Source organism: Pseudopipra pipra, chromosome 18, assembly GCF_036250125.1.
Source record: "Pseudopipra pipra isolate bDixPip1 chromosome 18, bDixPip1.hap1, whole genome shotgun sequence".
NCBI classification, from domain to species: domain Eukaryota; kingdom Metazoa; phylum Chordata; class Aves; order Passeriformes; family Pipridae; genus Pseudopipra; species Pseudopipra pipra.
This window is the reverse complement of record NC_087566.1, coordinates 7,267,736-7,294,759: the sequence shown is the minus strand read 5'-3', so window position 1 is coordinate 7,294,759 and position 27,024 is coordinate 7,267,736. Positions and strand designations below refer to the sequence as shown.

The window sequence follows — 27,024 nt, the reverse complement described above, 5'->3', positions numbered from 1 at the left end:
AAGTTGCTCCAAGCCCCTTCCAACCTGGCCTTGGAGACTTCCAGGGATGGGGCAGCCACAGCTTCTCTGGACAACCTGTGCCAGGGCCTCACCTCACAGGGAAGAATTTCTTCCTGAAATCAAATCTAAACCTCCTCTTTATCAGCTTAAGTTCTCCTTTTGCTCAATTTGAGTGCTGTGCCTGAGGTGGAGCACTCTGTGCTCCAGCATTTTCAATGAGCTTTTGGTGTACCTCACAGCCATGAAAAACAAGCTCAGATCCAAGAGACAACAGAGCTGGGATGTGTTAAGCCAGTCCTTAAGCACAAGGAAGTAGCGTGCTTTTTCCTGGAACGTTTCTCAGGAAGAGAAAGCATTTCTGCAAGGCCTTTAGCAGCTGTGCTGGAATGACATGTGAGCACTTGAAGTTATCAGAGAGCTCTTAGATGTGATAGTGCATGCACTGAGATCATCCGTGCTGGTTCCATGGATTTGCCGAGCAGATTCCAGAAGTTCAGCAAGGCTGTTCCTCAGAAGATGCTGCTGTCACTGCGTGGGGCTCAGGGTTCAGGGCACGGTCTCTGCTTTAGTGACTGACCTGGCCCTTGGGTGGATGAGTTTGAGCTTTTTTTAGTTCAGCAAATGGAACACGGATCCTCGGCTTTATCACTGTGACTAAGGATGTGTTGTTGTTGGCGGAGTTACAGGAGTGCGCTGAAATCTGAGTCACTCTTCTGCTTGGGAAAACAAAAGCAGACTCCCAGGGAATCTGCATCCCTTTGTTCTCCCCACAGGCCCCCACGCCTGACCGTGTCCCTGATAGTGCTGGGACCGGGATGGGGCCGTGTCCTCACCCAAACCAGCACAGGCAAAACCACCAGAGACTGTATAATTGGCCAAAATCCCACACCCACTGGTTTTTATCTCTGATGCAATAAAACCTCTGCGACGGTGCAATCTAACAACCCCTTCCTACTGGAGAGCATTATACATACAAATTTGATGCTCAATTATCCTTGTTTTTTTGTCAAGGATTTCTTGGCTCTGGCTGCTTTCAGCAGCTGACGTTTGACAGGCTCTGCCTTCCCAAATTTCTCCTGTCTGGAGGAAGAAGTATTTTGTGGACACTGTGGAATAATCCTACAGGCCCTGTCGGAGCAATGATGCTCCTTCTAGGGCCTGGCAGAGCTCAGCCTTCACAAGGGCACAACGGATGCTCCAAGACATTGGACTGTGTGTTTTACAGACTCTTCCCTTTAAACCAGGATGCTCTCTCCTGTGTTCCTTCTCCCAGTCCTGCTCCTGAGTCAAACTTGGGGGTGGGAGAGGCAGCAATGGGAGCCCTGTGGCCAGTGAGGTTTTATTGGGAAGGCAGTGCAAGGGCTGTGCCCTCCCTGTGCTCTGAGCCAGGATGCTCTCTGTAGCTCTGCACTGATTTCCATGGTGCATGAAGAGGAAGAGGTGGGAAAGAAGCTTTTAAGGTCTGCTGCCGTGGTGGTGATGGGGAGTGGGAGGATTTCCTGCTTTCCTTTTTGTGGATTATCTATAGTGGGCATGAAGCACCTTCCTACAGTGCTCAGTGCCTGAAGAGTGTGGAGAGCTCCTGGCTGGTTCCTCCTGTGGCTTATCCTGAGTTGTCACGGATACTTTTGGCTCTGGTGGGAGCAGTTCTCTGGTGGAACATTGCAAGGCAGGACACTGAGGTGCTTCCTACTGAGAGCCAGAGCATTTCAACCCCACCTAGGCCTGGGAAGAGCAGTTCCCCTGATCCAAACAGAGTGTTTTTGAATACACCTCCACCTCTTCAATAACAGGAGCAACTGGCTCAGCAGGAAGAGATGGAGACTGTTTGTGGCTGGAACAAAGGAGGGGATCCTGTCATTGCAGCCACTGTGGTCAGGCAGAGGTGGGACAGGAACAGCTGTTCACCCCCATGGCAGCAGAGCAGGGGTTGTGGGGTTTGCCTGTGATGTCCCCACCCGTGTTTGCACCTGCCCTCAGGTTTGCAGGTGTGTGACGGATGTTTGGCAGTGGCTCCATGTGCCATATGCACTTAACCCATTTCTCCACTGCAGGGCACTGACAGACTGTGCAAGAGGAACCGGATCATGGAGCAGCCCTGCTGGTGCACGGGATGTTCACTGTTATTCACTGTTTTATGTTTTATGCAATTCTTAGCTTGGTTCTGAAGAGATCCCTGCCCGAGAGTTAATTGTATGGTGGAGAGGAGAAACAGGGGTATTACTCATCTGAGAAGCGGAGCCTTTTGTTTGAAAACTTCTCATAGATAAAGGGGCCTGTCATTTTTTCCAAGTGTGTATTGCTGCATATCATCACACCAGCGGCTCTGGTGGAGTCATAAATCGAAGGGTCAAAGCTCAAATGTCTGTGAGGTGGGTCTGGCAGCGTCAGTTCACTATTGCCATCCACACTGCAGAGTGCAATTACAGCCCTAATTTGCATATGTGGGGTAGGGTCTGGAGCACCAGGAGCAGCTGAGGAAGCTGTGGGGGCTCAGCCTGGAGAAAAGGAGGCTCAGGGGGGACCTTCTCACTCTCTTCAATTTGCTGACAGGAGGGTGGAGCCAGGTGGGGGTCGGACTCTGCTCCCAGGGACAAGGGACAGGATAAGAGGGAACAGTCTCAAGCTGTGCCAGGAGAGGTTTAGATTGGATATTAGGGAAAATTGCTTCCTCAAGATGGTTGTCCAGCCATGGAATAATGGGCTGCCCAGGGCAGTGATGGAGTCACCATCCCTGGAGGGATTTAACAGACGTGTTGATGTGGCGCCTGGGGACATGGGTTAGTGGTGGCCTTGGCAGTGCTGGGGGAACAGTTGGATTTGATGGTCTTAGAGGGCTTTTCCAACCCATAATTCCATGATTCTAAAAGAGCCAAAGTGGTGGATGGCAGTGGGGTGGCAGTTCTGCCCTGTTCTGGAGCTTGGGTACAAGGGATGATTGTGACAGCCAGGGGGGTTCCTGTCATTGCAGCACTGCAGGTCCCACGGTTCCCGCTCTGTGCTGGCCCCTTTCCCATGTGTTTGGGATGTCCCCAGGTCAATAAGAGCTGGGTGAGGGTGAGGATACGGCCCCTCTGGCTCTGAACTGGAGGCTGGTGGAGCCCAGGCCTGCTTGGAGCTGCTGCCTCTGCCCCTGAGCCCTGCCATCCCGCCGGAGCAGCTCCTGCCCCAGGCCTGCCAGGGCTTGAACCATCCACAGTTTCTGTGGCCACTTGGAAGCTCCCAGGTCTCATCTCCCCAGGCATTTGCAAAGGCACAGCAGAGGCTCCTCCTCAGACAGTGGGAAATGAGGCAGCGGCTTCTTGGGAACACGGCTGCTCTTCTTGAAGTCTCCATTTGAATGGAGCTTCCTAGGGGCTGTGGAGCCTCTGGAGCCTGGCTTGGCCAGTTCTTTGCCTCTGTTGCTGCGTGTAGGTGTTTTTGTTTGCCATTAAGCGGCTCCTGAATAACTGATCAGATGGTTTCATTGCTCTCCAATACTTGCTGAAAGCCCTGTTTGCTGGAGCAGGGGTTCCCAGCCATGGGTGGAACAAGAACCACTTCAAAGAGGTGTAAGAGGCAGTAACACCCTCTTTGCAGAAGCACTGATCCGAGCCACGGATCACTCTCATCCGTAAAGGAGGTGCCAACTGCCAGCCACAGCCTGAGCTGCAGGGAGGGTGCCGAGGGGGAAAGGTGCATGGTGGGTTGGGTTATGGCTTGGCTTCTGGAAAAGAGAAAGGCAAATGAGTCATGGAATTGGGATCCTTTTGTGTGGTGAAGATAAAAGGATTGTTAAGGTGGGGAAAACACCTATATTATCCTGATTTGGGAGCAAGGGGGATCTGTGGGAAAGGGATCTTAATTTAAATGGGATGTGGGTGTATACAACAAGGGAGGGGACAGAGGAGATGAGGTGAGCTCTGTATTTCTGAAGCTGTTGTAGGGCTGGGTGCTTTTGCTGCTGAGACCTTTCCGCTGGCTCCCATCCATGCACCTGCTCAGAGGCAGGTCCCATGCACCCGTACAGCTCTCTTGGAATGGGGCATGGAGAGATCCATCAGCTTCATCGGCTCAGGACCCCAGTGCCCACAGCTGACGGGAGATTTGGGCTGATGGGGGAGTTCCCCATGGAGGGCAGGGATGCAGAACCTGCTGCCTGATCTTTCCAGGTCCTGCCAAGAGCTGGGATGAGGACACAGAGCTGCTTCTCCCTGTGCCATGGCATGATCCCAACCTGCCACTGCCATGCTCACCGTCAGCCGGGCTCTCCTGCCTCCTGACATGAGTCACGGCCTCACCGCCCTCGGAGCCGACCTTGGACTCCTCTGTCAGGGAACCACACCTTTGTTAACGACAAAAAGCAGCATTTGGAGCGTTTGAATTGCCACAGCCATGGCACAGAGGAGGTGCCCGCGGGCAGATCCAGTGGCTTGGGTGCCGTTTTCAGGGGGGGACTGGCTGAGGAGAAACGTTTCCTGTTCTGAGAAGAAAAATTCCCTGTTCTGAGTCGCAACTGTTCACTCACTGGTCTGAGTAGCAAATGTTCCCTGTCTGAGGAGGTTCTCCGTGGTCTGAGGAGTTATGCTCTCTGAACTGGGCTCCTACAGCTCCCAGGCTACAATGGCTGTGCTGCCCTGAGGGGTGACAGAAGAACAGTGGTGGGCTGAGGGGATTATTGTCCACAAAACCAGATTTGTTACCCTGTGTGCAACAAGCCAATAATGACACACTTGAGAGAGACACTGATTATTTATTTCAGAGTTGTGCAGCCTGTGTGCTCGATGGTATTCCACAAATCCAGCACACCCCACTGGACTCTCCCTGCTGTTATTTATACACAGAAATTCAGTAACTTTCCAAGTACAGGCCCTCTATTAGGATTGGTCAGTAATTTCCATACAAGTTATGTAACCCCAGTTAAATTCTATGTATGATCAGGGAAAGGGTCTTCACTTGGGCAAGGTCTTTTTGACCTGGAGGTGTGAATTTAGTATTATAATGAACATAGTCCAACTATAGGATATATGGACCTTGAGTATTTTGCCAAAGTAGCAATGTATGCACAGACATACATCCACATCTTGATTTACATACTTAAAGATTGTTAGTTCCAGGATGCCATTGACTAAGAGATGCAGCTGCTGTCTATTTCACTGATTAGAATCACAGAATTGTTAGGGCTGGAAACAGATGGGTTGGAAACAGATGGGTATCTGGAGATTATCCAATCCAACCCCCTACCAAGGCAGAGTCACCTGGAGCAGGTGACACAGGAACTTGTCCAGGTGGTTTTGGAATATCTCCAGAGAGGGAGACTCCACATCCTCCTTGGGCAGCTGTTCCAGGGCTCTGCCACCCTCCATGGAAAGAAGTTCTTCCTCATGTTGTGTTTTAGTTTGTGGCCGTTGCTTCTTGTTCTGTTGCTGGCACCACTGAACAGGGTCTGGCACCATTCTCTGACAGCCCGTGGAGATATTTGTATAGATTGATGGGATCCCCTCTCAGTCTCCTCCAGACTAATCAAGCCCAGCTACCCCAGCCTCTCCTCGTGAAGGAGATGCTCCAGACCCTTCATCATTTTTGTGGTCTCTGCTGGACCCTCTCCAGTAGTCTTTCTTGTAGTGAGGAGCCCAGAACCGGACACAGTAAAATAATCTTGTCGCATCCCATTTTACACCACCTTGCCTCCTCCAGCCGCTCGCCCTCAGGACGCGGGACCGGGACTCGAACCCGCGTCCCCCGCACGGAACAGGTGGAGCGGGGCGGGGCCAAACGGCCGCGCTGTGCGGGGGGAGCCCCGCCCCGCGCCCGGACCGCGCGGTCGCCATGGCAACAGCGGCGCTTCCCGCGGGGCCCCGCGGCCGCCGGGGCGAAGGGGCCGGACCGGCACCGGGGCGGGACATTCCCGCCTCCCTCCACCGCCTCCCGCCGCCTCGCAGCCCCTCACCCGGGGGAACGCGGAGGGCCGGACCCCGCCCCGCCCCGCCCCCGGCCGTGCCCGGCCGCCGCTCGCCGCCGCCGCCGCGGGGGAAAGGCCGCTGCGCTCCCAACTTCACGCAACTTCCCCGGTGCGGCGGAGCCGGCGCAGCCCCGCGCCCGGTTCTTCCTGCGGGAGCTGTCGGTGGCTTGGCTGGGTAAGTGGCGGTGGGGAGCCCACGGTGAGAGGGGTAGGACAAAGGCGGCCGGTGCTCGCTCGCCCTTGGGGCCGACGCGGGACCACCCCCCGTGTGCCCGGGGCTGGCGGGCGGCGCGGGGCGGGCCCCCGGGGCGCTCCCGGGCCGGCGGTGCCCGCGCTGCTCCCGCATGGCCCCGCGCCCAGGTGTCGGACCCCTCGCTGCTGCTTTCTCACTGCGTCAGAGCCAGGGCTCGTGTCCCCGTGTGCTAAAAAGAGGTAAAAAGCCTTCCCCTTTCGGTGCTTTTAATTCAGTGGCTGGAGGTGAGGATGGGGTTGTAGGTGGTTTTGGTGGCTGGTGGGGATGATGCGCTGGTGGTTCTGGGGATTTAGAGCGTTATTTTGTAATCCAGGAGGGCTGCAATTATCTGTTCCTTGCTGGATTAGGGATGATAATGTGCTTGGAGGTCTTAAATGGACAAATAAAGATGTTATCCCCCCTTCTCCCTCCCTGGTTTACAGCCGTGTGGCTGCTCCTTGGGCAGAGCAGGAGGGATTCAGGCATTCCCGAGAATGGTATGTGACTCCTTTATGCCTTGGATTTCAGGAAATACGTTACCTGCTCTTTAAAACTACTTCTAAGTGTCAGTTTGAGGTCATCACACTGGTTCTTTTTAACTGGGGATGCGCATAGCTTTTATTGTTGGCATTGTATGTATAGAATCGTAGAATCCTAGCATGGTTTGGGCTGGAAAGGATCCTAAATCTCATCTCATCTCATTCCACACCCCCTGCCATGGGCATGTATTTTTATTTTGAAGGCACTAGGGTGGACAGATTTGTGTTGTTCTCATGTTACTCAGCTCATTTGTCCGTTTTTCCTCCTAACTCCAAATCCAAGTGATTTACCTGTGCACAGAGGGATGTGGAGTTCTGCTTCTGGGTGGAATTACTGATCCAAAAGATCACGTGGAGGTCAGTTCCGAATTCCCTGAATTTACACGGAGTTCTGCTCTTGGATTTGGGAGGGAACAGCGCCGGGATTCTGAATGGGAGAAGCTAATCTGTGAAATCCCAGAATTTCCTGTGTGGTGCTGCGTGGAGTCGGGTGGAAAGCTTTGCCTTCCTGAGCCTGCCTGCAGCATTGTTGCTGTTCTTGCCTTTCTCCCGTCTTGAGGTGGGAGATTAATCCCGTGGATTCAGGTATTGACTTGACTTCTATTTCTGTGTCGTAATCCGTGTGATTCTGATTTGTGTGGGGGGAATGGGATTAAGGGAAATCACAGTTGGCAGATGGCGGAGCTCCTCTGTGCCATTAGGAGAAATCGTAACCTTTGATTATACCTACAGATCTGATTCTCTGGAGTTTGGCAGTAGAATTGCATTCCAGATCAAATATTGCTCCTGATAAAATACCGGGATCGCGTTAAAGGAGCTGCAGCAATTGGTGTTTTGTCCAAACTGGTGCTTTACTCCAGGGTGGTAGTTGCAGGCAATTTTCCCGGTCGGCTGAGAGGTAAACTCTGTTTCCAGGGTAACTGGGAAGTTGTTCAGCTGCTTCTGAGGTACTTTTAGCCAGAACTGAAGGTTGTTGGTATTTTCTTTTTCTTGTCTCTCCTCCGCAAACCAGAAGGATTTGCATCTTTCTAACAACCAAATGAAAACGGGAGTTTTCTTTGTTTCCCTGTGACGTTGGCAGGGTGTGGTAGGGAAGCAGACAGTGTGTGGCAGAAATGCTAATAAAGTTGCCTGGCAGCTTAATCCAGGTAAAGATTTTCTCAAAAAAAAAAAAAAGTCTTTCAAGAATTTATAAACTTTTTTCCCCTTCTTTTGGGTTTTTTTTTAGGCTTTTCTTCACTGCATGCTATGCCTTTTCCTGTAAAAAATGTCAAGGATTTTTATTAGCAAGTAAAGCTATAAAGCCTTTATACTTTAGAATAGTTAAAGAGGTAGTAATCCTATTTAACCAGAAGTTGTAGCGTGTAATTTCGTTTTGATAGGTGTTTAGATTATTGAAAATAGATATGTAAACTTTAGTCTGTTTCAGACGATGCCCTGAGCTAATTCCAAGCTAAATGTTTCCCTTCCAATATATAGAAGACTTAGAATAGAGTGGCTCTGGAGTGTCACAGTATGAAAAGTCCCTAAAAGAAGGCAAATTCTAGGACTGTGTCCAATTCAAAGACTCTCGTTTGTCATTTTTTGCTGTCTCATTTTATACGTGGCAGTAAAGGACGTGCACAGCCCCAGCCCCAGGGTTGTGCTCACGCTGCAGTTCTGGAGCTGCTGGTCTTATGGCAGGAGAAAGGGCAGAGTACCCGTCTGTGCTCCTCCTCACCTGGATCTGGACTGATGAGATACCCATGGATTCGGAAAATTTCCGTGTCTGATGACGAAGCAGTTTTTCCCTCTGCCATGCTGGGGCTTTGTGTAGCTGCAATTTGTTTTTTGGGCTTTTTAAATTCTGTTTTCAGCCACGTGCAGCTCTGTCACCTTGGAGGCTGATTGAGCCCTTGTGTGTGCAGACTCCCCCAACAGTGGCAATATGGTTCCTGAATGCCTCATTTCTCCCAAAAGGAAAAAAAAAGCCAGTTACGACTTGGAAATAGGTTTTATTGAAAGAAGGAATTTCTGACTTTATGTTTGAGGAGTTTACTGGTCCTTCCTGCCCAGTGGGCTCGAGGTGACGTTCAGACCACACGTAAAAGAAGCAAGTCCTGACCAGCAGGTCCCAGGTGGAAGGTGGACGGAGAGCTCTGGTATTCCTGCTCCTGGGATTCTTTGCACAGCTCTGTGATTTTGCTTGGGTGTTGTCCTGGACTCTGCTCCATTCAGCAGTTCTGTTTCTCTGGCTACTAGATAATTTTGAAACCAGTCCTGTCACCTCCCTTCTCTTTCACACGTGCTTGGTTACTGCAGAGTGCAAAAGGAGCTCTCTCTCCTTGGTGAGGAATGTGTTGCTGTTCATTGCCTGGTCCCTTCTTGGGATTAGTCTGTGTTTGATTGTTGGTCATGGAGCTTCCTCCTTTCTGGTAGGTTTTCCAAGTATCATCAGAATGAAACTGATAAAGCTCCTAGTGATTTTTCTGTCACTGAGTTTGTAAACAGAGGTCAGAAAACTTCCCATTGTCTTGAAAATTCAGTGTAGTGGTCCTCGTGGGGAGTGCTCTGCTGATCAGGGGTGCAGGGCTGGGGATCACGTTGGAGAGGATTACTCCAAGTGTGTCAGTTGGGGACACAGTACTGCTTTGACTCCCTCTCCCATACCTTTGCCTGCTCATGTGTTCAAAACCTGCACTGGTTTCTTATCAAGATGTCTCATGGATCAAGGTATTTCTCTAAGACTTGGCATGTTTTCTCAAATTGATATTCCACAGATGCTGATAACTCAGCATTGCTCACTATCCAGGGGAATTTTACTTTGGCAAAAGAGTTGGTTATGCTGAGTTGTGTGCTGGGTAGTCAGTGAAAAATTTGACTAGTAAAAGGGTGTGTCTAAATGCACATTTGGAATGTCTGCATCAAGTTATGTCTAATGTCACTGTTCTTTTCTTATTTTCAAGCTGTTTCTTATAGGATATTTTCCTGCATGAGGTTGGAAGTAATTCCCTTTCCTAACTGGGTAAATGTACATGATGCTGTTGGTTGTAGGGAGGTGTGCATTGTCTTAGGAAAGAAATTATTAACATAAATGAGCAGAAAGACCAAGGTGGGTGCAGCTTTAGGGGCTCCTTGTTCAATTCTCAAGTAGCAGCATTTGGGAGGAAAGGACCATTTCAGTTAATCCTTTCCAGAGCCATTCACGGAGCAGGAGATCCTGCTGTGAGCCGTGAGCTGCTTGGAAAAGCCAGACTGAAATGCTTAATCCTGCAAGCCCAGGCATGAGGCTTGTGGTGATGCTGTGAGCCCAGTCTGTATCACTGGCTTGTGTCTGATGCACAGGGGTGACTGGAACCTGGGAATGTTGCAATATTTTAGGTGTGTTTTTGGTTTGTATGTAGGGATCGCCCGAAGACATCATAAGGCAAAAGCCACAGACTTTCTGCTTTTGCTTCAGAAATCTATTTAAATGAAGAGTCCCTGGTTGTGGCAGTAGCCTTTGCAGTGTAAACCACTGCGTGTTTGCCTTGAGCTTGCAGCCAAAGGGACTGCAATAATAGTGTTGGGAGAGCTGTGGAATTCCCTGTGCAGCAAAGTAGTCTTGAATGCTAATCACAGCCCTCTGAGTGACCACAGGCCTGGTAGTTTTAACAGCTTAACTGGAAGACATCATGCACCTGCCCCACACAGCTGAATATACAGACTTTTCCTAGCCACGTCCAGGAATTGGCTGTGGATGTGCTGCCAGTGAGATGGGACTGTTAGGCTCTGATTCCGAGGAGATGCTCCGCTTGCTAGATTGGAAGAGGTGGAGGAGCCTGACTGCTCTCGTCCTTCATTGACTCTCAGTGACCTTGAAGGACATACATGAACTTCTTTCTGAACTCAGGCCTTTCTTTTTCAAGCTGTGTTCTAGGAATAATTAAAAAAATAACTAGCAACAAATGAAAACCAGAGCAAGTCAATTACTGTTTGCCTCAAGTGGGCTTCTGTGGGTGAAGAGGACTTTCCATGTCTTGGCTTCTGTTGACTGGCAGGAAAATGAAAACCTAGATATTAAATGTTATCAAAACACATTAAATTTAGTGTAGTGACTGTTCTATCTTTTTGCACCTATTGGTTAAAAAATATTACTAATGCTTCCCTTGTTTGTCTCCTGACTGGTATGACCTGAATGTCTGATCACAAAGGGATATTTAGGTCTACGGGGTGATAATTTTCCTTAGGCCTAGGCTTAAATAATCCAGACTCTTAAAATTAAGCTGTTGATGGAAGCATACTTAATCTTTAGATTCTTTTCTCAGATCAAAGAGGCTTATTTTCTTGCTTCCCACTGTCTTTGGTTTGTTCTGGGAATATGTAATGCTGGAACTTCTGCAGACAAGAAAGCTTTCAGGTAGTTTGGGGATATTTTCCAGTGCATCTATATAAATAGGAGATCATTACTACATATTTTCACACTTCCTGAATGCCTTACAATTACGTGTAAACAATGAGAGTTGAATTTTCTGTTTATGCTCTTCTTCTCTACAAAACACACTTGAGGAGAGGAAATGAATTTTTTCTGAGGGTTGTGTGATTGCAGTGATGCAATTTGAGCAGTCCAGGACACAGAGGGTTATTATCCCAAACATTGCTTGTTTGTGGTTGAGTCACGTCCTATGAGCACACACTTAAACGCTGGGGGTTGGGGGGATCTGGGCTCCTCTAAAGCCACTTACAGGGCCGTTCATTACAAGTTCTTATCAGAATTAAGTGCCAAAACTTCCAGTTTTGGGCTAGAGTAAAGCTGCTGCTTGCCTGAAAGGAGATAGTGCTGGTCTTGCAGCAGTGTGAGAACTGAAAGCTTCTTACTATTGTAGTAATTACGAGTCAGGATGGTCATTAGCCTGCTGTAATGAGCAGGAAAAGATAACAATCCAATTGCTGGAGGTTTGGTGTCTCCACAGCGTTCACTTGGAGGGAAGAAGTGTGTGTGCTCCAGCAGTTCCTCCCAAGGGCGATGCCGCAGTGTGGGCATGGCTCGGGCTTTGTAAGTCTTGTCTTATTGCACAGAATTAGTGTGATCTTTAATGTGGGGTGGGAGGAGGTCTGAGCCTTGTTTCCAGGTCAAAACAGCCCTTTCATTTGGCTGGGGGCTGGGAATCGCCATGAGCCGAGTGGGCTGTTAACTCCAACTCCGGGCTTGACCCAGTTACGGCGCGGCCGGCAGAGCTCCGGGAAGCGCCAGCCCAGGAACGGGCATCCAGCTTTGCTGCAGGAGCAGCACTTGGATGCAGAGAAGATGGATGGCAAAAGTAGAAGAAAAAGGAGTTAACTGCGTGGTGTTGTTCAAATCTAAACTACAGGGGTTTGGTGCAACTGGGAAGAGGTGAAGAAGTGAACGTGTGAATGCTTTTTATTTCATTAGTTTTTCTTTAATTCTGGTAGCTACAAACAGTTTTACCCTTTGTAGTTTGTAAGGGTAAAAAGCTGCCAGTGTTCTAGTGAAGTGCGTGAAAATAGGAGGCTTTGTGTGTGCTTTTACTGATGCAAACAACATTGTTGCCATACAAATCAGCCTCTTCTGTTTATATTTTCATAGTAACTGTTTTTGTAGTCTCAGTATTGGTTAAATATGAGCTTTCTGTGCCTTTCAACAAGTGATGTTAATAAGCGTTAAGTTCTAAAACTGGTTATTCCTGCTGTCCTAAAACGAGGCTGATCTTTATTTTACAGAATTGATGAGACTTTGAAAGACACAAACAGGAATAGAATTTTTGTCTTTATTCTGCTCTTTTAATGAGCTCGGCTTTCAGTCTGTGTTAGGCCTGGCTGCTGTCTCAGTGAAGCCGTAGTACCGACGACTCCTCCAGGGAGGGAGTTGTGCCAACATTTAAGAGGGATGTTTATCTGCTGCGAGGATGTTCAGCCATACAAGGCTTTCAGTGGACAAAACTGCCTCATCCGTAACGAAAGCGCTCAGCCCGGCAAAGTCAGGATGTGTTTTAAACAGAGTTGGAATTTCTGGCCACTGTAATTGTTTGATATTTCATGAGAACAGTGGGAATTCTTCACTGACCCAAACGAGCACAGATGCCTTTTACAACGGGCCTTTCTGCTTGAGCTGAGCAGCTCATCTGGCTTGCTCCTTTACTGAGGGACCTTGCAGAAATGTCCCTTTTATTATTGTTGTCAAACAGTGTCTTACTGTATTGGCACTATTAAATGTCAAATATTAGCGTAGTGAGCCCTTACAATGTTTTTAGCTACATGATGGTTGCAGAGTTGTCTAAATATCACCTATTTTTGCTGTACACTTGTACAATGATGCAGGCTGGGTGTTTTGCATGTTCAAGCCTGCAATAACAGTTATGTCCGAGAGAAGCTGTGGCTACCTCATCTCTGGAAGTGTCCAGGGCCAGGTTGGACAGGGCTTGGAGCAACCTGGTCTAGTGGAAGGTGTCCCTGCCCATGGCTGGGGAGTTGAACTGGATGCACTTTAAGTCCCTTCCATCCCAAACCATTCTGTGATTCCATAATAGATATACTGATTTATTCAAGTAATATTAAGCATTTCTAAAGCATGTTTGAATTTATGTATCATAATTCTTACAAGTCATTATAATGTTCAGTTTACGTTCTTCACAGAATGAATATTGAAAAAAATAATGAAATCACTGCAGCTCTGTGGTTGCTGCCTGCAAAGGAGAGATTAAATGAATTGATCTGATTACAGCAATTTCCAGTAGGACTTCAGGTCTTTGTTACTCTCCTGAGTACATTTTAACTCGTAGGAAAGAGATGCTCGCTGTGGCTGCACCACTGTGTGGCTGCCAGAGAGGTTTCCACGTGTGTGACCTGCTCTCCTGAAACTTGACAGGGCAGGGGATGTTTCCTTGACTTCTTCCTCAATAGGGTTGAATCTCAGAGCACATCGGAAACGCTCGTCAATAGTTAGAGGTCAGCATTTCAAGAAGGTCAGGGAGGCTGTTTCTGCCTGGTGAGCATTATGCTAATTCAGTTGTTAAACATATTGGAATTGCGCTTCCTTTTGCTTCTGCAGTGCTTGCAGATTCCATCGGAGCCTTTGCTCTGCGCTCAGAGTACAGAGGGTTGGTTTTGGATGGGGAGAGGCTTTTCTTGTGTGCTGTTGTTACTCACATGCAAGAAACTGGTGTGCAGATCTCAGTTTGAATCAAGTTCTTTACATGAAATATTTGCTCAAATGGCGTCACTGTCATGTTGGTGCATATGCACAAGGAGCAAATTTAAGGAGATGATACCACGATGGAGAGGCTGAAGCCTTGTTTAAGCCTTGTTTAAGATGAAATATACATTTTCCTCTTCCAAAGACACTTTATTGAAGCACATGTGTAACTCAGGCCCTGGTACTGACACCTCTTACAAACAATATTGAGTGTTTTCTCTCATACCTGGTCTTGAATACTGGGCATGTCTGTTAGTATTGTTTCCTAACCAGTATGTGTAGTATCTTCAGAGATTATTTTTGATGTGTAAAGTAACGATCACACAGAGTGTTGTTTTTGTTGATATGGACTGTTGCATGCAATGTAGAAAGTAGTTAATTTGGAATCCAGTTTTTTTGCACTGTAGATTTATGGCTGGCTAAGGTGGTGTTTGTACAAGCTTGGCTCTGTAAGGAGCTGCTTAGTATATTTTTTAGATTGTCTCCAAAATTCTTGTTTCAGTTCCAATGGGTTATTTTTTTTTTTTAAATATAACAGCTTTAATTCCAGATTTGTACCCTTTGAAAATGCAGGAAATGGTTACTTAGAAGTTAAAGCTCTTGCCATCTTCTCTATTCAGCTTGGCTCCAGGAATGGTTGTGCTCTTGTGTCTGTCACATCCTGTCTAATAACCATGGGAAGCTGGACTGGAACTGGGAGCATCATTACACCTCGAGACAGGTGGAGCCTTCCCACGAGTTCTTGGGGCAGGATGACTCCTGCTTCCCTGCCCACCTCCTGCCCAGGGCTAGTCTGGGTTTTTCTTAACGCTTTAAAACCCTTATAAACCGTGGCCTGCTCTGTGCTCTGCTTGTGTCGGCTCAGTCGGACACTGCGAGGCAGCTCTGCCCTGGAGATCTTGTGTCCCATTAGTGACACTGCTTTCACCAGGACTCAGCTGCTGATGGGAGCACGGAAAAAACCTGTGAATATGGGAGAGGCCCCCAAACTCGGCGTTTTGAGAACATCTTGAGGAACGTGGAGAAGGAAGTAATGAGGCAGGTGAGCATCTGGGAGCTTCCGAACTGCTCAGAGCACGTGGAAGGTGAAGGATGCCATTTGGAGACTGGGCTCTCGGGGGGTTTCCTGCTCTGCTGCTCCTGCCAAGGGGTTGTTCCAAGTCCCTGGCATTGCTTTGAGTGCAGGTGCCATGGCCAGCATGGGATGGGCTCTGGTGTGGGGCTGTCTGAGCTCCTGAAGGCTGGGTTGTAGCTGCTAATTGCTTCAGAGAGAGAGAGTCAGCACCAGAATTTGTCTGCAAACAGTGACCAGAGTGTGCTGTTGGCTGATCCAACGGCGCTGCTCCCGCTTACATCTGGGGAGGAGGCTGGAGTGGAAAACTTGTTAAGGCATGAGTGTGTATCTTAAACTATATAATTAACAGGAGGTTGTTTGTAACTGTTTAACCAATATTGGCTTTAAACCAATGTGCAGGACAGTATTTGGAATAGGTTGGTCTGGCTTTTATTAGGCATCGAAGTCTGTGGCATTTATCATTTTGCTGCAGAGCAAACAGGCCACACACTCTGCCTGAGCACTGGGCAGGTTTGGTCAGGCAGAGCTCTCCCATCCTGTCTGTCTGCTTTTGGTTCACCCTGATTTTTGAACACTTTGGCTCTTGAACCTGATGAGTCCAGGAAGGGGAACTCAGGCTGATCGGGGCAATTCCTGGGCAGAGTTTGTGCCCAGTGGTTCACATGGATGTTTGTCCATAGTTTGCTGGTTGGCTCATACGTGATGAAACAAAATGAAAAAAGACCCAATTTTCTTCACTAAACAGGTATCTCCTGTTGGCTTATCAAGTCTCAAAGCTGCACATTACTGGAAAATCAAAAGAAATTATATTTTGTGCCTAAATCCCTTCTGAAGTGTTCTCCACTGGCTGCTGTCTCATGAAAGGTGTTGGGATGTGTGGATCTTTGATTTCCCTTGCCAACTTTGCAGCACTTTCCCAGCACACTTCGTATTCAGCTCCTTGGATTGGATTGGCTCTTGTTCTGTAAATGGGGTTTACAGAACAGGTGGGGTTTCTCCTGCAGAAATCTTGGATGCAGTGCCAGTTGTTTTCATGACCGCTTTGTGCCACTGTTTGAATTTGCAGATTTGTAACAAAAAGGCCAGCAAGGGAGTTGGCTCAGCAGATTTCTCAGTAGCTGCCAGACTTACTGTGCCTCTTGAGGTCGGTGGACATGTTTTGTGCCTTCCAAAGGTATCCAAGAGTGTTACTGGTGAAGCTAAACCCGGGATCAGTTGGTCGTGCTTTGCTGAGTGGCTTTGTGGGGGTAACGTGGACAGAGGTGGGGAGCTGGGAGAAGTCAGTGTATCCTGGTTTTGTTTAGGGTCAGATTTCAGTCAAAGGAACCTTCTTTGTAGTAACTTCAGAAAGGTGTTTCTAAATTCACTGTGAGTTCATTCTCAGGTTACTAAATCCCTTCCTTGGATATGCCCTGAGAAATTCAGATCAGGTGCCAGGGCAGCTGTAATTGTGGTGTGAGTGTGGCTGGGTGGGGGTGATTTGAGGGAAGCTTCTTGGTCTGGGTGCTCATGGACAAGTGAGTACTTTTGCCAAGGTGTTCAGGTCTGGATGAATTGGTGAGAACATTCCTGTGATCTTTCATTCCTCCTAATTTTTGTTGAGCTCCAAAATATGCCTGTGTCACCTATTCATTATTATCTTGCCTTAAAATATAGGTAATCTCTACACTTTACCATGCATTTGAAGTGCATTTATGCATATTATCTTCTATTCTCATTTTGATGTGTTAGAGTGCTTCTGTGGCCTCTGTGCTTAAGAAAGTTAAAAAATCCCTACTGTTCACTTGTGGTTAAAAATGCCCTTCTGTGCCAAAGCTGTGATTGTGGTTTGAACAGCCCTTGGGGTTCCCTGGGCCTCCCTGTCCATGTGCTGGATGTGGGGATATTCCACACGAGTTCTTATGCACATCCAGGCACTTTTCAGGTGCCACCGTTTGGATTTCAGAGCTGGTTTTTTATACTTCAGCTATTCTTTTTTTCTTTCACCTCCCTCAATAAATATGTTAATGTTTGTAGTGCCTGAACTGTTGTCTTTCAATTAATAGGCAATTTTTCCCTTTCTGTGCTTTCTCAAGCATGTAGGGAGATGGAGGGGATTGTTTAGTAGTCATAAAGCTTCTAGATAATGTGTTATCAATAATTCATTACAGGCCTTGATTTTGCTGAGTAATGTTGTGTTTCTTAAGAACAAGGTAGTGTATGATGCATGTGCGGGCTTGTTGCTGTCAGAGTTCTTGGCTTAAAACATCCTTTTGTTCAGAAAGGGGAGAAATGCAGTGTCACTGCTCTGATTCCTCATAGTCACACACAGCCCTCTGAGCTTTGTTCCATTCGTGTCACTTTGGGGGGAGGAGAAGCTCCTTTGTGGATTGCTGATAACAAGAACCGGCTCCCAGGTAACAAAAGGAACACATTTACAAGTTGGCAAGACCAGCCAGTGATTCTGAGGTGGGCATTTGCATTAATGGGGGAAACAACTACTTCCTGCATATGTGAAAAGCCAGATGTGCCCACCGAAGGAAAAAGAGCCTTATCATCAAGGCAGCAGCAGCAGCTCCTATGGCACATTGTTGACAGAGCAGGTTTTTTATGGTGTGCAGCTCTGGACCGTTTATTGATGCCTGACAGGAGGTAGCACCCTGCTGCAGCACCGGATCCTCCCCGTGCTGAGTACACACAGAAGAGATTAAAGAGCTGTCGGAACATTGGCAACAACCTGAGAGGCAAAAAAATTCATGTCTCAGTATGTCATTTGTTGTAGAGCAGAGGATGACATAAGGGATTTTGTCCCAGGAGCGATAAATGCCATGAAGTATTTGGCTTTTATACCAACATTTTATTTGACTCAGAATAGATCCACCCACCTTGCCAGTCCAATTGTTTTTCAATATTTATGGGACATGAGTGGAAATTGTAAATCTGAGGGTCATGTGCATTTGAATCCGAATAAGTTTTAATGGCCCCATCTGTATCTTGAAAGGCATGACTGGAGTAAAATTATTCCAGTTTAAGATTATTAATAATGGGCTTGTTCAAAGTTGGGTCATCTTTTATGTAAAGCTTTTGAATTGCTGCTGTAGGAGCAGGAGCTGGGGCAGAGGAAGGTTTTTACCAGATAACTCACCTGCATTGTGCCTGGTGCTGGGTAAACCAGTGTTGTCCATGCTGTGAGGTGTTGGCCAACTGGACCTGGGACTGAGGTTGGATTTTCAGTGTGGTCCGGCTGTTGATGAGGGCACTGGGAAGTTTCCCCCAGAGTTGACGCCAGTGACACGTAAGCCCTAGTCCAATTTCAGTTCTACTATTCCTCTCATTTTGCCTCAAATATTTTTGGATTATGGGGATGACATGTTAAAAATAGTCCATCATAAAATCTCGTCTGTGTTCACACATCCGAGAGAGCAATGTTGGGATCCACTTCTGCTGGCACACAAAGGAGGCTTGTGGGGAGCTGGGTTTGCCTTGACAGTGCCTGTCAGCCCTGTGCCTGCAGACCTGGGCTCGGGATGAAGGTCCTGCCTGGGAGATGCAGTTGTGTTGTTTACTAATGCCAGGTCTGCCAGTCTGCTGTCATAGTGCTTCTCTTCTCCACCAGTAACAGTGAGATACCATTATCTCCTCAGTTCGGTACTGCTGGGGTGCAGCTTCAAGCAGGCTGAATCTTTAGCGCAGAGTTTGCTATGCCTTAGAGGAGTAGGCTTTGAAATTGTTGATTTGTTCATGGAACAGAATAATCTGTTCCTGGGAATCACCTCATCCAACCCTCTGTTTATCAGTGTCTTTCTCCCATGATGCTGCAGTTCATTTCTAGAGTAGTGCCTGGTACAAGTATTTTGGGCTTGAGTGTAGTTGCTTGTTGACTGAGCTTAACTACATGTTTCTGCTATGACTAATCAAATATCTGAAAGGTAGACGGGTGGACTGAATGGAGAAAATGCTGTGAGACAATATTGTCTGTATTGACAGAAAACGTGTCATTAGCAGCCAAATCCAAAGCTGTTGAACACAGAGCTTTTTGCATATGATTTTTTTAAAATAGCAAGTGGAAAATCAGCCATCAGAGAAGACATATGATGGTAGATCTGTGAGAGCTGATGCAGAACATAAATGTTCGTATTGAGAATATGCAACGACAGTTTTTCCAGAGAGGTTGTGGAGTCTCCCTCACTGGAGTTATTCCAAAACCGTGCCATGTGCTGTGGGATGACCCTGCTGGAGCAGGGAGGTGGGACCAGGTGACCCACTGTGGTCCCTTCCAACCTGAGCCAGTCAGTGATCTGTGATTTCTTTCTCTCCAGGTGAAAGCCCAGGAGCACTGTAATCTATGGCAGCATCTCTGCTCGGGGTGTTTTATCTGTAGGTGGCACGTGCTCTTTGTGAATGAGTCTTTCACTGGCAACTGTGCAGCTTCCAAATCTGTCTGTCAAGACAAGTCAGGTATAAAACTAATGCACTGTAAATCTGCTTTCTTTTTTGCAGAAGCAAATGAATCTTAAAGCTTAGACCTCACATACAGATGTCAGTTGCTAGTTATATATACACACATCATTTTTAATCTGTCTTGATTCTGGTCTTCTGTCACTCTGTTTCCTTTGTCCTCCACTTTTATGAGTTTGGTTTTTCTCCAGATGGTTAAACTGTTGAAATGATCTCTCACTGTGTTCAGGGTAGTGCTGCAAGGCCAGTAGCCTCAGGTTTTCTTGAAGTCTGGATGAAACTGCTTTGTTTTTCTCTCTGTATGGCAATACCTTAATTCCTTTTTTATCATTCAGATGAATGTATAAAGGCTCAGCATTTATAAATTAGTCTTGGCAACTCCACATCAATCACAGACCGGCTTGAGCTCGTACTTTCTGAAGCTGGTTTACTGTACCAGGCCACAAATGTGTTTTCCAGTGCTGGAAATCCTGTTAGAATTTGAGGAGGCAGATCAGAGGATTACGGGCTTTGTCCTTCTGACACAAAAGCACCTGCTGGGCATGAAGGCAAGCAGGAAATGTCATCTCACCTCATGCTATTTCTGTGGTACAGTGACCTTCAGAGGCTTGGTTTATATGAAACGATTCCTGCCCGGGGGCAGAGGGCCATGGCTAAGGTTTATTTCTGAAGCTTCACAGTGCTGTGAAGGCACTTGCCTATTTTTGTAACGAGTAGGTGGATTTTTTTTTTTTTTAATAAACCAAAGCCCACAGATCTGCTTCACTCGATCCTTTGACTTGCATTCCTTGTCGGGTCAGCCAAGCCCCATCTCCGTGGGAGTGCTGCACCTCCTCCCGTTCTCATGGGCTTTGCCTGGTTCCACACTGGCTGCTAGGCTCAGCAAGGGCTTTCACTGCAGGGTGTTCTGATGGGCATTTTAACTTCACCTTTGCTCCATGAAGTAGTTCTGATGTCAGTGTCCATGTAGTTTTCACCAGTGTTTGAGGAGGAAGCTGTCCCAGTCGTATCATTGCTGCTTTTAAAGCATTTGCAGCAGCTGATAGCTCTGAAGGAAGCGAGTACAGTGGGTGAAATAGAAAATCCAGTGGTGATATCCATGTTCTGTCAGCCCCAAGATTGGAGACAGTTTTCTTTAGTCTTCCCTTGCTGCCAAGAGGACGGGAAATATGCACAGTTACAGTCAATATTTCCAGGTGTGGGTGGTCTCTAAGCTCCCTTTACTGCTGAAACATGGTACCAAGCATGGTATTGTGTAGGGGAGTATCAAAGAGAAGAATGCCAGAGTTGTTTTTCAATCCCATATTTCTGTCTGTGCTGCAGCTGGCTCATCTATCTCCTTGCTCTCCTTCAGCTGTGTCCATGGTGTCCTGCCAAATGAGAGTATTCCCACCCAAAGGTGGAGCCTCTGGAGAAACACAGCCCTGCCTCAACTCTGGGGGCTTTGGGAAAGCACCACTTTCCCGAGGTCAGAGGGATCAGTAGCTCCTGATGTATTTCTCAAATAATAATGAGTCAAACTTCACCTTTCTAAAGCAAGGTCATGGAGACCGTACACTCAAAGGAGATATAAATAAAATAGTGTGTGATTAATGCCATTCTGTTCAGGATATGCAGCATAAGAATATGAAAAAGACACAGCCAGGGATTTAACCCAGTTCCTTCAGAATCTCTGCAGAAAAACTTACTCTAATCAAAATTTATTTTACATACAGTTAAAAGTGAAGTTCAGCTTCCTGCAACAAGAAGACCACGTTAAAATTAACCAGGAGAAAGTTTTATGATGATTCTGAAAAGGTTTTAGGAGAAATTTGTCAGGTTGCAAATTGAAGTCTCCACCCTGTGGTGTCCAGGACGTGACCCTGTTGACCTTTGGGAGCTGCAGATAGAATAAAGTTCTCCTTGAAATGACCAAACATCTTCCTGGAAGAGCCTTAATTTGACTTCTTTGTCTTTTTTCAGTTTTTCTTGCTTGTAGCCAAACCTGGTCATTAATATTTCATCTGGCACGCAATGCAGTTTTTTCTGGAACATCTTTTTTTCCTCTTGAACTGCATGGGGAGGTTATTTGCAGGTCTTGTTTGTGGATGAAATGCATTTACAAGGATAAAACGTAAAAGAACATTAGCAGGACTTGCAGCTGACCACAAAAGCAAAGGTTTGATGACTGGAGCAAACAAAACAGCACTCAGAGGCCTGCTGGGAATACCGACCTTCCGCACAAACCCACTTTTAGCCTCACTTCAGCTTTATCCCATAATTCATGTTGTCCTGCAGAATGTCATCCTCTGCTGGCAGAAATCAAGATTTTGCTTTTATTCCCTGTTTCAACTGCCAGAAGAATTGGACTTTCTGAAAATACCCACCCACTAATGAGCCGGGTGGAATCCCTTATGTGGTATGCTGGCTGGAAGTAAGAGATGATTCACGTGGGAGGGTGAGGATATGCAGCTTCTGGTACCAAAAAATGGTGATTCACCAACATTTCAAAGCATTTTTCCTTTGGTTGGGGTTTGTTCTAGCTCGGACTCAGGAGACTTTCAAACGAATTAAACCCTCTGTAAAACTGGGAAAGCAAAAGAGTTTCCTGTGAAACTGTCAATGAGAGGGTTGTAGAGAAGGAAATTATGAAGGAATGGGATGTAATGAGGCAGTTGTGCAGGTTGAAGGAAATGCCAAGTGTGCTGTTATTCCCTGTGCTCTTGAGGGAGTCTCTGTTGAGGAGAACATGGTGTACAAAGAGGAAATCTTCAGCCAAGAGTCAGGCTTGGGTGAAGCGGATCTCAGCAGAGAATTAGTTGTCCTGAGTTTTCTATAGAATGGTGGTCATTGCCCCCAAAACTTAGAGTGCAGAAATTTTTGGATCTTAAAACCCAAAAAATGGGTAATCAATAATAAATCTGTGGTGGCGAAGTGGACCTTTTTAAAGGCTGACATTCTGAAACTGTTTTCCAGACATAACTGGAGGATCGGCCCCTTTTGTTGCATTGATCCTGTTTGGTTACTTTTCGTAAGTGACACAGACATTGTTATGTAAATAGCAGTGGCTGACACTGTGGAAGCAGACTATTACATATAATTTTTTTCCCAAGTCATTCCTTCCAGACTCACCTCTGCCTCACAAATTCAAGGAAATATGGAGGATGACTCCCTGTGCCCCGCAGCCGTCATGGTGTGTTTTGTCTCGATTACACACAGTTGCATTTTGCTGTTGAATTGTGTTTTATCTTAAATTAATCATAGAATCCCAGACAGGTTTGGGTTGGGAGGGACCTTAAAGGCTATCCCATTCCACCCCCTGCCATGGGCAGGGACACCTTTCGCTAGACCAGGTTGCTCCAAGCCACATCCAACCTGGCTTTGGACACTTCCAGGGATGGGGCAGCTGCAGCTTCTCTGGGCAACCTGTGGTGGTGCCTCATCACCCTCACGGTGTTTTTCCGTCTCAGCTCATTGTCCTCCTGCATCAGGAATGTGCTTAGATTCATGTTGACCATTACATGGACAAGCCAGTGTTTTTAATACTGAATTTTTGCTTTAATAAGCAAATGTTGTGGCCCCTGTGGGGCCAGTTTGAATTACTGAAGCTGCAGCTCTATAATTTGTTACCCTTTTTAACTGCTTGACCTTTGCGGCGTGCAGATTAAAATACAAGGTGTAAAGTTCTCACCCTGGTACTGAGATGGCAGCACTTAATGGAAAGCGTTGTTGAAAATATTTTGGTTCTTCAGTGCGGCTGGATCTGGGTGAAGCACTGGCAGGTGATGATGATTGTTATGCAATTGTACTGGCAGGAGCAATTAGAGGTTTACAAGTGCTTGTAAATGCTGCTATTTATAGGGTGGACACTTCATTTAACCAAACTAATCTTTTCTCAGTGGGAGGAAATGTCAGAGTGGAGAATTTCATCCCTGGGCTGGGATTGGACTGTAATGTCCAAAAGAACAGTGTCTTTTTTTTTTAAAAGAAAAGCACTAGAGGCTTCCAAGAGACCTGCACATGGGGAATGGAGAAAGGAGGTTTTAAATTTTGCAGTGCTTTGGAATTTTAATATTAATGGTCTATGGGGCTTTGCAGGTTATATCTGGCTTGCAAGATTTGGGATATGTAGTTTTAGTTCTCAACCTCCAGGCTTTGATTATTGAGAAGTGAAACTGAGTTTCTGACTGTGAATCTGGGAAAAGATAACTTGAATGCATTTTGTTTTTACTTTGTGAATGAATTTTTCTGGGGATATTTTTAAGAATTAGAGCCAGTATGACAGTATTCTTGTTAATCTTTCTCTTTGAGAGACCTCGAATGTCCTCTTAAATACAACTGATGGATCCCATTGCAGTGAATAATAATGTGAATCAGGCTTAAGCCCAAGAATAGAAAAGGCCTGTTTTTTACTGAATTACTTACATGATCTACTTGGTTATAAAAGTTTCAGAAAAGGCTTCCCCCCCCCTTGTATTATTTTGACTGTGCTGTAGTAAGTCATGCTCTTGTCAGTGCTCACACTCGTGGTCAAGTTATTCTGTTCTTCCTACGTGCCCAGTAAGTGATTGGATTAAATAAGAATTAGCAGAGCAGATCCCATCAGCATCTCTCCAAGTGTAGGAACCAGCAGCAGGAGGATTGCTTTGGAGAACTGACAGGGACTGCTGTGGACTGATCCGAGGGTATGGGCAGTGAGGACAGGAAGGAGAAAAGAGAGAAGAAAACAGCTTTTAAAGACTGAATCATTTACAACAGTGGGGCATCCCTTTTGTAGGAGGGATGAAATAAACCTTGGTTTATGGTCATCTGTTCCCAGCAGCTCCTGTGGCTCATGCCAGGGAAAACCAGTAGGGCAGGGGAATATGGAAGAATCCTGGAATTGCAGAGTAGTTTGAGTTGGAAGGAGCATGACAGACCACCCAGTTTCAACCTCCCAACCATAGTCATGGGCAAAACTCTTTTTTCAGGAGCTGTTAATAGCTGTAGTTATACAAATCTCTTCCTGTATTTACACAATAAAGGGAGCAAGTTTTGTAGAGTGGAAGCAGATTTGCTGATAAAGTTGTGTCTAAAGAAGAAAAACTTTGTGTTTGGTAATTTTCTATGGAGTATTCTTAGTGCAAACAACCATGGATATTCACTGCTGGAGCCAGGCTTTCTGCATGGTTTCCATGTAATAAACTGGATTTTTGATGTTTTTTTTGGGATTTGTGTGTTTCGGTTTTTTTAATAGCAGAGAGATTTTCTCTGTGCAATTTTTATGCTTTCCATCCTTAGAGAAGACAGATGGACTTGTTTATCTGCTGTGAGGTTCAGGGGCAGATTATAGATGATTTTGCTTTGTGTCATTTAAAACGTTCTTATTTATGAGCAAGGAAGTTGCCAATAATCACGTGATTCATGGTGGAAAAATTATCTGCAGGCTTCTGCTGTTGCCTTAATAGGCTTAAAGGAATTAGAAGTGATGTAAATAATAGTTGTGTGTGGAGGGTGGGCAAGTGCCAGCAACAAGGGTGTGTTTTGAGTAAAGCCCTTCCCGTGTGATTTTTTACAAAAATAACCCTGTGAAGTGAATAATCCATTTTGATTTCTAATTAAGAATGTTAATATCCTTTGTAATGATAGATCTTTTAATTAAAAATACAAACAACACCTCAGGGCATTAAGATTTGAAGGCTTGGAGGAGCCTGGAGCAGTATTTGACAATGCATCTCTATAAAACCCTGTGGAGGCTCAGCTTGGCCCAGGAAAAATCCCAGTTGCAGGTGTTTGGAAGCTGAGGAAGAGGAGCAGCAGAGAAGAGCCATGCCTTGATGTGCCAGAGTTTCTTTTAAAACAGGAAGTATTTCAGAAAGAATTTCAGTGCCATTTATAATTTGATTTGTGTGCACAGAACATGCCCCAGCACAGCTGAGGGGAGCGAGGGCACAGCTTGGGCAGCACAAAGAGAAACAGTGCCCAGAACCTGGGACAAGGGGGTTTGGGGGCTCTGGCACACGGGATGGGGACAAGCAGGGGACAGAGGGGCAGCAGGACATGGCAGCAGGGGCAGCTTGGCCCACTGTCCCCGGGCAGAGGAGGTCAGGGAAGGGAACAACAGGTTGTAGCTGACGATGAGGGATTTACAACTGTAGTAGTACGATTACAGTAGTATTACTAAATATTAATAGCATCTGAAATCCTCCTGCAATTAAGTTTACGGTTGATCTTTTTAAATTGCCCAAAATTTTGTACATTGCCAGCTTAACTAGAGATATTTTATTAGAGAGAAGTAGGTTTGTCTAAACTGAGATGCTTCAAAAGCAAGACACGATGTCCAGTGTATATTATATGTGGCATTGATAACATGATTCTTCTTTATCAAATGTACTTTTTGAATCACAGGAGCCTTTTAGTTTTCAAAGTTGAGTGATTATTTTTTTCCCCCAAATATTTTGTTCTTTTTCGAATACTTGTCTGCTCTGGGCCCTGTATCTGTTACAGGGTATCTGAATTTAAAACCTGGCAACTGACTTCGGTAGATTATGTAGGGAAAAATGAGGTCCTGTAAAGTTGGAGTGTGATGAAACTTAGGAAGGGGTAAATTGTGGGTTAGGAATGTTGGCTGGAGAAGTGTTGCACACTGTTAGCCAGGATTAGTTCTCTCATTGTATATTCACTGCCCCGCGTTCCGTTGAGGATCAAGTTTTAGTCCATTTAAGAAGCTCTGTGCTCCCTTCTATTCCAAAGAAAAGGAACTACAGAATGATAGGAGGGAACTTATTCTCAGGTACTGCAAGACAGATGCTGTTTCTACAGCTGGATTTTTCCCTTTGCAGTATTGCCTGTGAGCATCGCCCTCTTCCCAGCAAGGATTCTGTTCCCTTCAGAGCACCTCCCAAACCTTTGCATCCTTGGAATGCGAGAGCATTTTAATCGGATTTTGGTGGCATTTCTTAGAATAAGGAGTGGGAGAGGGAGGAAGATTCCATGAAGATCTGTGAGACTGTGGAAGGGACAGATTGATGTGGATAAGCTGCTTGGGTTAGTGGCTATTTCAGAATGGCGAGGTCAGGGATGGCATCGGGGATAAGTGGTTGAGACAGAACTCCAAGTGGATTGGAAGATGAAAGGGAACGGGCAAGGTGAGCGGAGTTCATTTGCCTGCCTGAGAGAGGGAGCACAAACAGGGACAAAAATAAATCCCTGCATTTCAGTGCCAGTGTGGGCTAAGTCTGGTCAAGGGAAGCTGAAGGTGAAATAACCATTTCTGCAGACTGCACACCCAGGAAGGCAAGATCCTGGCTGGGGTCTTTAATAATCACACAGAGGGAGCTCCATACAGAATCTACAAATAAGTATATTTATAGGGTAAATTCACACCAAAATAGGGCTGGTGAGAAGTGTCCTAAAGTGCCCTTGCAAAGGCTCCCCAAAAGAGACAAAAGGGTAGCAACCTAAAATTGAGCCCCTGCATACAAAATACTGCATAAATTTCCTAAAAATGAAGAGTATGACATCTTTTAAAGGAAAAAAATCATCTAACCTTACCTAGCCACCTGCATCTGCTACAAATTTAAATATATTTTTCGTTAGGAAAATTCAGGTTACTTCTTGTAGCTGAAATTCTAATTACTTCAGGTTTTCCCTCAACTCTGCAGTAAGAAT

The 27,024-nt window shown here is 46.3% G+C and overlaps 1 protein-coding gene across 3 annotated transcripts in view; it reads left to right on the top strand.

The window, feature by feature from the left end:
- The first annotated feature begins 5,849 nt into the window (after nucleotides 1-5,849).
- Nucleotides 5,850-27,024, top strand: part of KIAA1671 (KIAA1671 ortholog) — a 69,968-nt gene continuing 48,793 nt past the window's right edge. The window contains exon 1 of one of the 3 annotated variants that reach the window (XM_064674871.1): nucleotides 5,850-6,116. The gene's annotated coding sequence lies outside the window, so the exon portion shown is untranslated. Of the gene's footprint in view, nucleotides 6,117-7,093; nucleotides 7,298-27,024 lie in introns of those variants that run through there. The other 2 variants (XM_064674869.1, XM_064674870.1) reach the window with 2 other exon arrangements.